This window comes from Haemaphysalis longicornis, unplaced genomic scaffold (genome assembly GCF_048455015.1).
Source record: "Haemaphysalis longicornis isolate Haplotype H1 unplaced genomic scaffold, Haemaphysalis longicornis Haplotype H1 scaffold_9, whole genome shotgun sequence".
NCBI lineage: Eukaryota > Metazoa > Arthropoda > Arachnida > Ixodida > Ixodidae > Haemaphysalis > Haemaphysalis longicornis.
This window is the reverse complement of record NW_027526460.1, coordinates 11,927,742-11,940,158: the sequence shown is the minus strand read 5'-3', so window position 1 is coordinate 11,940,158 and position 12,417 is coordinate 11,927,742. Positions and strand designations below refer to the sequence as shown.

The window sequence follows — 12,417 nt, the reverse complement described above, 5'->3', positions numbered from 1 at the left end:
TGCCTCTTCTCCTTATCACCAAGCCCCTCGACTATGTGGTGAAGTCAAACTGTGACGACACAATGGCATGTCCGCGGGATGGGATGCAGTGGATTGCGGGCGCGATCAGCCCTCATCAGCCGCGGATGAATTAACACATAGTTGACGCCAGCCATAAAGTGAAATTCAAATTTCGTGGACTAGCATAAAACTCCGGACACATTGCTGAATGCTTGGGCGATGGGGGCGATGAATGCTTGGTATTGTTTCACCTGTGTTTTACAAACGAACTAAGGCTGTAGGTTTGGCTTCCGAGAAATAGTGAGATAAACTATAATTAAAGCTTAACTGGACAGTGCCAACACTAGTAACAGCTTTTTGTTACACTATTAAGCAATTTTTCTCACCATTAAAGACGCTATAATGGACAGTACGTTGTAATTAATAACCCAAGTAGTTGCGGCATCAGTCCCTCCAGTGTTCACCCCAGCTATGATGTCCCTTCTGGTCACACCATCGTTGAGTAATTGAACGATCGCCCCCATTTATATGGCAGAATCATCACTCGGTCCGAAATAAAAAGCGACGGGGTAAGGGTCGAGCGTATACAATGGCCAGCCGGCACCGCAGTGAAAGGTGTTATGCCTCCTCATTGACTTTATCGCAGACACTTGTAGAGGCGCCCTTAATTTTACATTAACGGTGCCGCTATGGCAGAACCATTGTCCGGCTACTTCACAAGGCTATAGAACCGCATGATACAACAGCAGCAGCAACAACGATAACAACGACAAAGATACGTCAAGACGCTTACTGGAAACAAACACATTCAAGGCCTATAATTTCTCGGGGGTTGATTCTGTCGCTTTTAAATCCTATTTTGCATTGCTATGGAGTAATGAATTTTATGTAATAACATTTATAGACACTAATCGTTGCGGAGAAACGCTACCTTATCCAATCCCCTTTCCCGCCTATTAACGTTTAAGGACATGTACAACACCGTTTTTCCGCTTCCCGCATCAAGTATTAACCCCGCCCCCCCTTCCCCCCAATACTGTCCGCTTAATCCAAGGTTGTTCATGTTTCCTAAAAGACAACAAAATAATTCCTTGAGTTACGAAAATTTCTAACAATAACAATTACGCCGCGAATAATGAAGCCCTGTTATAGGTTTAAGTGATCAACTTAATCTAATAATCTCCGTACGAACTAAATAATAACGCGGAAATAGACGTGTCCCTTTGACGGCTGTCGGCCATAGCGTTGGCGCAAGCTGTCCTGTCTGCGTCTTTGTCGCTCTCCACGTGTCACCGACGCTATTTGTCGGCATCCGCCACGGGAGCTATGTTTGGGAACGCGCCGAAGCATTTATTTCCGCGTATCCGCAACCGATCTGCTTAAAATCCCACGCTTTTAGCTGGAAACATTATCTTCTCCGAAACAGGCAGCGGGATTGACCCACATTTAGAACAGCGTTCATTCTATTAATCCGATACGGCGACTAAAAGCGACTGTTTCTGAAGTTAATAGGCTAACAGTAAGCTAAGTTAACTAGTAAGAAAGTTACACTTTTTGCACCCGGACGAGCCCTTGTTAGGCCACATAGAGAACAATGTGCGTGTAACGTGCCCTCCCCTTTTTTGTACCCCTTTCTTTTTAGTTGCTTAATCATACCGATAGCGTCAATACAGTCTGTCAATTTCGAAACAGTGCGCGATAGCCGGGCCACATAAAAAAATTGGTAGAGGAGTTTATTTCTCTGCTTCCTTTTTATGATGTTTTTGCCTTGCTTATTGGAATAAGGGGCCCAGTTTAGACTCCTGGAAACAGTTTTTAGTGACGCGTCGGCGAATAACTGCGACCAACGAACCATGGCTCATATTTATTGTATCTGAATGCGAGCACACCAACGTACGCACAACGGGGTTGTTGAAACATAGTGAATGCGAAAGCAGTAGAGTCGGATTGCCGAACGTCTCTTTTCATTAGCATAATTATTTTCTTTCTTTGCGTTCTTTTCTCCTCTCCTCTACTACGAGTGAGATACTTGGTCAATAGCATTTCTTAGCTATACCTGCGCCATTAGGAGAAACATACTTTCTTACTCCCCTTATTGCTACTTCTGCAGTGAGCGTGCTCAAATTACTCACATTGACCTCAGCATATGCATCTCACACCCATTTACAAGTCAAAGGCCGCAATGCATTTTAGAGCTGTCTAGATGTGGTGGCATTGCGAATACTTGCACGCCTTGCATTTTGTAGTCCTCAGGTGCAACTCCTACTCCGATCCAGATTTTCTTTCCAAGTCAATGGCTTCACTTCGTTTACCCGCCGCGGTGGCTCAGTGGCTAAGGCGTTGTGCTGCTGAGCGCGAGGACGCCGCGGGTTTGATTCCCGGCCGCGGCGGCCGCTTTTCCGATGGAGGAAAAGCAAAAACGCCCGTCTGTACGAGATATCGGCGCACGTTAAAGATCCCCAGGTGGTCAAAATTAATCAAGAGCTTTTTTTAGCGTTTTTTTAAGGGGCATGGTTTGCATATCCAATTGCATTTTCATTGTTTGCATATCCATGGTTTTCATTTGTCTGCATCCAAAAATGCAGACAAAGAGTCCGTGTCGGAGCTGTCGCGGCTTGACATGACGAGTCGGCGTGTTTACTTCCGTGGTGAAGCACGTGTGTGCGAGAGCAGACGCCGCAGTAAAGTCGCAGCGCACCGCAGCACCGCATGGTAGACACACGTGGCAGAGCGTCCTCGCAACACTGTGACGTCACTGCTTGAATCGGCGCCCAGAAACCGAAACCGAATCCTGTTCACATGAATCGTGCGATAATAATTTTTTTACTCAAAACATGTGCATGTGAGAGCATGTATAATGCTTTCTAACGAAATATAAAACGTTTGCAACAAAGAATGCACAAGCAACAAATTTGGTGGCACAACACCTTTAACACGGACACCTCTCTCTTTTTATATATTTCCGGCGCTAGTACCCGGCCATGCCCGGGCGGGCTATTACATTCATCACACTAATGGGTATAACACGTGTTCATTTATTTGTTACTTCTCCTATTTGGCCAGTTCATCGTGAAGTGGTGCACACTGACGAGCTCCTGCCTGCTGTCAATACAAGGGCTCCAACCGCAGGCGCGTCGTGGTAATGTAAAATGACTGGCACAATTGGGACTTTCTGCAACTCTCGCTAAAAAAATTCACCAAGATGGTGCGCTCGAAGCGAGTGAGTGAGTGAGTGAAAAACGTTTTATTCAGCCGGTGAACTGCGAGTGGTTCCCAATTCCAGAAAGCCATGTGATGAGCGAGCAGCCTTCGCTCTGGAGGAAGAATTGTCTGGACATCTAGATCGCTGTCAGTCACCAGGTTCTCCCACAGCTCATGGCTGGGAAGAGTGGATGGAAGAGGGGGGAGGTTGGTGTTTTGCTCGCGCTGCTAATATGATATGAGGAAGAGTGCCAGGTTGTAAACAGAACTTGCATTAGGCAGGAGATTGAGCTGTGAACATACGATGGAGGACGACCGGGTGAGGAAGGGTATTCTTACCCATAGGAAGTGCTATCTCAGCAGGTATGAACGATGTTCATCGGTCACAGTTTTGTGATAAGTAACATAAGCTCCCTACGGGAGGCGCGGGGTTGCAGAAAGTCCCAACACATGGCGAGCACTATGCGAACGCGGGAAAATTCAACTGAATTCCACGTCCAGCGGGGTGTAAATTAAAAAAAAAATTCGCTTGCCTTTTTATCCGCATGCTAAGACGAAATCCTCAAATCGATTTTGGGCAATTGGGTGGGCAGCATTTTCAAGCAAAAACGAATTGGATATATCAACGGGCTGTGTGGTTATTGAGGAAGGTGTAAAAGCACACTGTTTTCCCGAAATCCAGCATGCCTCTATTTGGTGGGTGCCATATAAAATGTTGTTTAGATACCTGAGTAAGTTACCTACCTCAACAAAAACCAGTTCAATATCTCAAATGGCGTGCGATAAAAAATTAATATCTGAAAAACTATTTCACCACTTTTCACTCTCTCCATGGTGTCATTTTTGAAATTTTCAGCAATATTGACCTCCGACACCGTAACCACAATGTCATCATGAAATTTGAAGCAGTTAGAAAGAGCAGTTTAGCTAGGCATGGATATCACCTGTTAGGGCTTTTCAGCTCGTTAGCCGTGTCATTTGTAAACGAAATGGCCCTTTTACCAGCGTCGCAGGGCGAAATCCTTGAATTCGGTTTTCTGCATTTGTATGTGTAACATACGTTAGCAAAAATCAATTGGATAAATGAATCAGTGAAAGATTTATTGGAGAATCTTTAGGAACACCCATTTTTTTCCTCGATAGTGTTGGTCAGGGTGAAATTCAAAAACTACTTTTTAGATATTCTTAAAAGCTACACATATCCGCAAAAATCACTTCGATATGTGAATGGGTGACCGAGAAAATCACGAATTTGCGAAAACACAATTTCGCCCTTTACTTCGGTTACTAGCGCAATTTCCGAAAAACCCGCCTTAGTGATTACCTACTCTATGACGCAAATGTGCCCGCGAAATTTCAAGTGTCTAGAGCTACAAGTTTTGGCTGGGCGTTGATGAGTCAGTCAGTCGGTCAGTCAGTCAATCGGGCACTTCTCTTTGTAGGTATAGATAAGGTGGGCCGCTATACACCAGGCCACAAATTCATCTCTAAGAAGGCCTTTTTCCGTCGGCGGCAATTTTACTGGGGGCATTGCTGCGTCACAGGGGACCGACGCGCTGTATTTTTAACGACGTGAATAATTTATAACTTCGTTGCCGCGTGTGTCGCGGATAACAGGTTTGAAACTAGCGTCACTAAATAAAGGTCTGGCTGTCGTAACCGCATGTTTTAGCGCGTCCAAATATTCCATCCCTTTGAGAACGCGCGTCGCGGGTGATCGAGTTAACGATTAAATAAACAATAAAAATAATTAGATAAACAATGACGGCAGAAATGAGAGAAGGTATACGCTTACGCGAAATACGGGCTGACTTCGTCGGACAAGCTTTTTTTTTTTGTATTCAAGGTTTGTGGATTGATTTAAGGCCTAGGTGGCGGTTGCAAAATTTATTACGGCTTCTTTCATTGCGAAACTGGAAATAGCAGCACCAAACAGCACCATTGATGCTGCAAGCTCGTGCCCACGCACACGTAACCCATATTCACGTAGGAGATGGGGCAGAAATGGCAAATTCAATACCCTACTCAGTGTGTTTTGTAGGTTGGCTGCCTTAGGCAAATACCCGCATATGCACACATGTGATATGCCCACGCTCGAGATTTTTTTATGGTCATTATTGTTCAAAGCGATAACTTTGGGATGCGCCGCGTGAAATAGTGTGCTCGGAGAATCAGTTATTGTTGCTTAAAGCTACCATTTTTGGAAGCACCGTATGAAACGATGTCCTCGGAGCATAAGCTTAATCACACAGCCGCGCCTGAACACATATACCTATAGTTTGTATCTGCTTGCTTCGATCGCATGTGAGCATTTTTGTCCACAGTGCCAAGCTATAAAAATTTGTGTCACACTGAGTTTCGAATGCGCGTGTTCAAAGACAATTCCCAGGACGCAAGTGAAGAGCCCAGGGGAAATTCCTAGAGGCCCTCACACCGTCCCGTAAAAATGTCACGTTATTATTAGCCGCAAGTTGGAGTGGCTCGCAACTAAGGGAATAAGAGGAGTTGCGCTCAGTCACAGCACGACGCTGGTGACTAGGCGTAAGCAAACACTGGGCTAGAACAACAACCTTCTTTTCAAGTTTTGTCAGCAGCTAATTTGGACCAAATGACGTGTTAAAGATTTTTGCACCGCAAATGACTTTAATCGTTCATAATATATTTTTTATGAAAACAGAAAAAATTTTTGATAAGACCCCTTCTGAAGTCTGATTTATTTAATCTTAGCAACTTTAGAAATATGTTACCCGATGTTCCTAATCGCCAAACTACCAAAAATATACCCAGCCCTCCTCCTCAGCATCTTTCCCAATCCAAAAAGTCCTCCAGAAGCTTGTCTGCTTACGGGACCTAAAGGCGAAAGCCTAGCCATAACTACAGACCTCCTCACTGCTACATCGCGTTTGCGTCCCTTCCTTCGCTTTCGTTCCTTCGTGTTTTGTCGCGAGTCACTCCGACGGGAAGACGCGCAACTCCTTCGCAATTCCCCCTCAGTCAAAGCTCTCCTCTGCATGCCCCCGTTCTACGCACGTGCAGTCACGTGCATCTGTCACGGCGCACCCATCAGGCTAATTCCTGTACCTTGACGGCAGGGTGCCGGCAGAGTCATCTGGCAATTTGGGTTTAAATCCCACGCGAACCCTATTTATTTTCCCTTTACAGCTGCAGCCATTTTGGACCTATTCGTGTTGACGCGGACGACGGCAACAGCGAAGACGACTGCGGTCACTTTTCGCGTTTGTTGAGACACCGAAGAATTTTGCCTTAACAAAGGAGCCTAAGTATGTCCGAGCGAATTCAGTAAACAGAGCTGATATGACGAGGGCCTCAACACCAATCGTCAGTTTCCCGGGATCACTTCGTTTTCAACTTGAAGAGCAGCATGGCGTTACAGGGTAATGGTTAAGCCACATTCCTTTCATTTTCCATTTACAAAACATTTGGAAATAAGAAAACTGCGGTGCTAAAGCGTGAGCCCACGTTAACGTGACTGCGGTTTTAGGCCCCACATAGCCACGAAACCGCTTCGATTCTCAAAAGGAACAAAAGCCAGAATAGGCTGACGTCAGTCGGCTGCGTCTGAAGCTGGCTGGAAACGTCGATAAAGCGTTACCCCGCAAAGCCCGTGTAAGTATCGACCTCGCCATAGTGCGAATAAAAGACGTGCCAGACAACGAAGTGTCTCGGCCAGCTGCGACGAATGACTTCACAGGGCAGCGTGAAGAAAGAAAAGTAAAAGAGTGCTACATCCGAGAAGGTGGACGCCTTGCCGCAGCGATGGTCCGCGACCGAAGCAGATTCGCGATAGGGGCGTGACGTGGAGTGCTTCCATAGAGCCCTTCGTTGGGGTCAGTTCGGGGTCCCGGTCCGCTGCACGTGAACTAAGACACCGATTCATTCATTCATTCATTCGTTCGTCTGTACAGACGATTCATGAGTACACGCTGGTGAAGTACCAGAAAAATGAAAATGGAAGTATTACGAAGATGTGGTGTGTTTATTTGCTTGTTTATTCGTCCGTCCGTCCGTCCGTCCGTCCGTCCGTCTGTCTGTCTGTCTGTCTGTCTGTCTGTCTGTCCATCTTACCATCCGTCCGTCCGTTTGTCTGTCTGTCTGTCCGTCCGTTTTCTCGTTCGCGTGTTTGCTTGCTTGTTTGCTTGTTTGTAATCATCATGTACCGTTAGCATATTTCTGAGACCATATCAGCTAGGCATACACGTTGGAAATGCAGTACTAAAAACAGGTTATACAGCATATTACAAGTACCAGAATCACCGAACGCAGGGCCGTTAAAATATGCTAATTTTGCAGGTCCAATTTTAAACAATACACTGACGATATCAAACAATTAAAAAACGTAGCAAAGACACTGCCACAACTGTTGTTAAGGGGAGCACCTTTTCTGGCCCGTTCTGCAAAAATCCAGCTCCCAGCGTTCCTATGACGGAACCAAAATCCCATTGGCTGAGAAGTCGGCGTAACCATTACACTATTCTCCCTTACCCGATCGAGGAGATTGGCAGCCAGTGACGACAACAGCTTCCGGCAGGAGCTCACTGCCGATTCACCGATTCGCGCTTAGCTGCGACGACGATCTAACCATTACCATCAAAGGAGGGCATTGTCTCCGCGTTTCACTTTGCATTTGTGTGGTGGACTAGCGTCTACCACGGCGGCCCCTGGTTAACGCGGACACACACGGAAGTATGCCCCCGGGAAACTGTTAAAGCATATTATATCGGCAAGTGGAGGGGAGAGGGAATGGGTCAGCCAACTTTCAGTCAACCTGTTAGAGAGATTACGTTTTTGAGTGGCACATGATCACGACCTTGCTTCTGTTCATTGTTGCTGGCGCGCAGTGTGTCACGTGGTTCTTTCAACATTCTACGTGAATAGAGATTTTGTGCGTGTGCGTGCTTCCGTGCATGCGCGCGTGTTTTTTTTCTAATGCAACACCAGTTGATTGCCTCCATTTGTGTGTCCTTTCTTTTCCTCTGACCTTGTGTGCTTGCGCTGTTTTACTAGAAGTCCCCCCCCCCCCCCCCCTTGGATTTGTGCGCTTGGGATTCTCGAAGGGGCCTGCCGACCCCCAGCGGGAAGTTCGGCCAGGTGTCCCACTACCGGGACACGACCGGCCCCACGCAGCGGCTGTAGTCCAGACTGACGTGGCACTGACTGAGGTACCCGGACCATACTTCGGCAAAACTGGACGCCTCTCACTCACACTCTAAAAAATGTATTCTTTAGGGGCCTAGCTCCTCAGGGGTTGGGGCTGCTGGCGTCTCCTGTCGTCTTCGTAATAGTCGTATCATGTAGTAACGGTAATAAAACACCGGGAAACTCGTTTACGCCTCGCGCTAGAACGTAACACGTGCTAAAAAAACACCGGGACACCCGTTTACGCCTCGCGCTTGAGCGCTTTGTGCTTCAAAGACAAGAGACTTTTACAGCAAAGCTGCAGTGTATACCTGTACCCCCCAAAGGTTTCATCTCCGTTGACAAAAATGCCAAGGCGCTGAGAATACAATTATACGCTGCATGCTACGCCCCTCCCAAGGTTTCACGTTAGCGGAGATGGCTCGGGATTTTTTTTCCTCAAGCACTCGCACGTAGTCACGCTCACCACTCGCTCTGACCACTAGAATCACTCGCGCTTACGTTCACCTCTCGTCCTCACCACTGACCCTCACCATTCGCACAGACAGACGGACGGACGGACGGACGGACGGACGGACATAAGGACGAACGTAACGACAGCGCTCGCGTTCGCCTAGCGATGCTGCTAAGAAAGGATCAGCCTCCAGACGAACGCACGCAAAGCGACCGGGTGTCTGGATAGTGACGTCAGCACCCGACATGTCATGTTCCCCACCCGTGCTCGTGCGAGGAACAGTGAGCGCGCAGCAAACACGTGTGTAGTGTTCATCGAGCCTGAAACATGCGCCCAACCAGAGTTACTTGATATAGGAGTTGCGCAACTCACCATAGGCCCCATACATCAAAAAGCAGCCTTAGGCCCACTGTTTTGGATTTTTTTTCCTTACAGTGGCGCCGTCAGTTGGTGACAAAATAAACTATACAACGTGCTTCGCCGCTTGACGACCTATGGGAAAGATGGTATTTGGGTGCTTACGTAAATTTGTTGTGCCAAAGGAGCCCAATGTGTTCAACTATGCTAGTGTTGCATATGCATTCGAAGCCAGAGTAGTACAAAAATTCCATGTGTAGTCAGCGAGATGCGTCGTCGCTTGCGTATTGTCGTCTGCTGCGTGTCATCTACGGTCTTTCGGCAGCAATTAATAACAGTTAAAAATTCGCTTCTACGGCTTTGCGCAAGCTTGAAAGGATTATTTTGAGCGGTTTGATACTGTATTAGTTTTGGCATGCAGTGTGCTGTAGGCACAGCGACAACTGCAAATTTAGTACTTCAGGTAGGACTTATGTTGTGCCCTAGTGCCCGCACAAGCGCCAATTGTTCGAGGCAGTCGTGCAGTGCAAACGCAGAGACAATCACAACATAAGAACTGGAGTAAAAAAAAGCAATAAACAACCTATCAAAGTTCAAAAATAAAGAATTCTGCACCTTTAAAATAAATTTTAACGTTAAGTTGTCAGTTTGAAAAATTAGTTTTTTTTTTTTTTTTAATAGCGCGTGCGGTGGCCACAAAGCCGCCACCGGATGCACAAATGAAAGTTTGAGGGGTGCACATGGGTCTAGGTGCGGGCTGTTTTTTGAGGCGGAGTTTCGCAACTGCCTACATCGAAGAGCTCTGCGCACAACCACCAAGCCTGGCTTAAAAGCGACCCGCACGACTGCAATGGGAGTAGTTGGACGGAACAGCCGGTCGCAGCGGATCGCCAGGGTGGGAGCAGAAAGAGGCGGTCAACCACAACTATGACCTTCGGCCAGCCCGGACTAACCAGCACTGCACAATCAGGGCAGTTGCCTTTTTCAATATCGCGTTGCTCCCGTGACCGTTTTGTTTCAAACGGATATTTCTGCAAATACTGTTTTTTTTTTTGTTGCTGTTGGTGTTTCCCCGGAATAAACCGGTGATTTCTGTTTTTTGCGTGTCGGCGTCGCTTCATCGGGTGGGTTCAGGATCGCGAAAAGCCTCACACAGGAAGGAGATTCCTGTAGAAGTTTCGACGAGAGTGTGTGAGAGCCATTTTCGACCGTAGTAACCAGTTTTCGAATCGCAAAAAAAAAAAAAAATACAGGGGGCGCTACTGCCGATACAAAAGCTTACGCAGTGCTGACATTGCTATCTGCTGATACAGGTTAGGGTAATTCACAAACGAAGGCACGCAACACGAAGCACAGCCAGGCGCACTAAGTTCAGCCAGAAAAACTTTGCTATTTCCCTAACCCGGCTGTTTGCCGCAGGTATTGTGGCTATTATTAATTTCCAGTGAGCAGATTATGCACTGTTTCCATTCAAGGGAAATATCGGTGTAAGTAGTAAGCTTACCAGCAATCTTGGTTCCATGCTGATCCATCCTTGGAGCCAACCGGCGGCACACAATTGCAGCGAAAACTTCTTGTGTCATCATCATCATCATTAGTCAACGCACAAGTCCCAGAAGACGTCCTCGAAGTTGCTCCTCACCTGCTGTCTCCTCAATCACCACTGTGAATGACACGACGAAAGACCTCACGCGCACTGCAGCCCCGACGTGGAAAATGTTTGTTGTGGCCAACTTTCCCACCAACATCTGGTATGGAATTGGTAAACCTAACCAGTTGTCACCTTTTGAAGACGCCAAGCAGCAGGAGAGTCCTCTTCACCTCAGTTCAGAGGGAAGCGCCACCGACGGGTATCAGTCGTCGTTTAGTCTACAGAGAACGGCCGGAACCACGTCTTTTTTACTGCAACGCGTATCCGCACAACGAGCACATCCATCGAGGAAGGAACGGCCAACAACTGACACGACGTATACGCGCAGACTACTACTTAAAACAACCCGATATCCAAGCGCGCGAACGAGGGTACTCCGAGCGTCGCAGAGGCACCACAACTGAAGCATCGTCAGCGAGCGAAGGCAACTTGCTGTCTGGACAGGCGTGACGAGGCGTTTTTGAGCTGTGGGCGGCGCACTAGCACCGGCGTCGGGTAGAAAACGCCACTTCACCGCGTCATGGTATCGCCGGCGTTGTCGCAGGTAGTTGCCGCATTGCAAGTGATTAAAATTGCCGACCACGGCAACCATTTTCTCGTCGGGACGAAGAATAAACGGACGGCTCTTGGCCCGCGTTTGCGAAAACTCAGATCGCAGAAATGGAAGACGACGAAACAAAAAAAAAAAAAAAAAAAAAAAAAAAAAAAAAAAAAAACGGGCATCGCTGCATTCCGCTGAAATCCTTTGTGCACGATGGCTACCGATAGAGAAGCAGCGTAAAACAGCTTCTGCGGCTGTTCGATTCCGGCCACGGTGACTGCTGTTATGATGGAGGCAAAGAGCAAAAATGCCCGTGCGTCGAGATTACGGCGCACGTTGAAGACCCCCGGTGGTCAAAAAAAAAAAAACTGTGGTTGATTCCTCTGTCATAGGAATCGGTAAAACTCGAAAGGGAAATGTGCAGCGACATCTGCAGCTGAGAATGATTTGCGGGTCGGCGGCTCTCTTGTGGGTGTGCTTGGCGAGCGACGTCCTTCTGGCGGGTCGCTTCGGCAAAGGTGTACTGGCTTCATTTCCGTGACGGATACGGCGTCAGTGAAATCTGTGTATCCCAGAATAAAACACTTTCGGGTTAAAAATCCGCAGTCCTCCACTACGGCACGCCTCATAGCTCAGAGAGAGAGGGAGCAAACTTATTTCGCAGCTCAAATTCGAGCCGCGGTCATCGCTCAGGTGCAGCTTCGGCGTGTTAAACTCCACAATCAATCAATCAATCAATCAATCAATCAATCAATCAATCAATCAATCAATCAATCAATCAATCAATCAATCAAGCTTCTGTGGATGACGAATGGTTTAATTGAACCTGTTAATTTGGTTTAGCGTTTGTACCGCAGCAGCTAGCTCAGTTTCTAAGGCGTTATGCCGATCCTGAGGACGCCAATTTGATCCCAGCCGCTGCGGACATTTTCTGATAGCAGCAAAAAACGAGAAAGCCCATGCGTCGGAACTCGGCGAAATTTTACATTCCCGCAAAGCGTAATCTGCTGAACAACCCTGCTCACGGACCACGACAAGAGTAAATGCATGCGTACG

The 12,417-nt window shown here is 47.3% G+C and overlaps 1 protein-coding gene across 1 annotated transcript in view; it reads right to left on the bottom strand.

Moving 5' to 3' along the window:
- LOC144153865 (prolyl 4-hydroxylase subunit alpha-2-like) overlaps nt 1–11,500 on the bottom strand; it is a 302,578-nt gene extending 291,078 nt beyond the window's left edge. Inside the window, exon 1 of the transcript XR_013319400.1 lies at nt 10,674–11,500. The gene's annotated coding sequence lies outside the window, so the exon portion shown is untranslated. The remainder of the gene's footprint in view (nt 1–10,673) is intronic.
- Nucleotides 11,501–12,417: the final 917 nt, after the last annotated feature.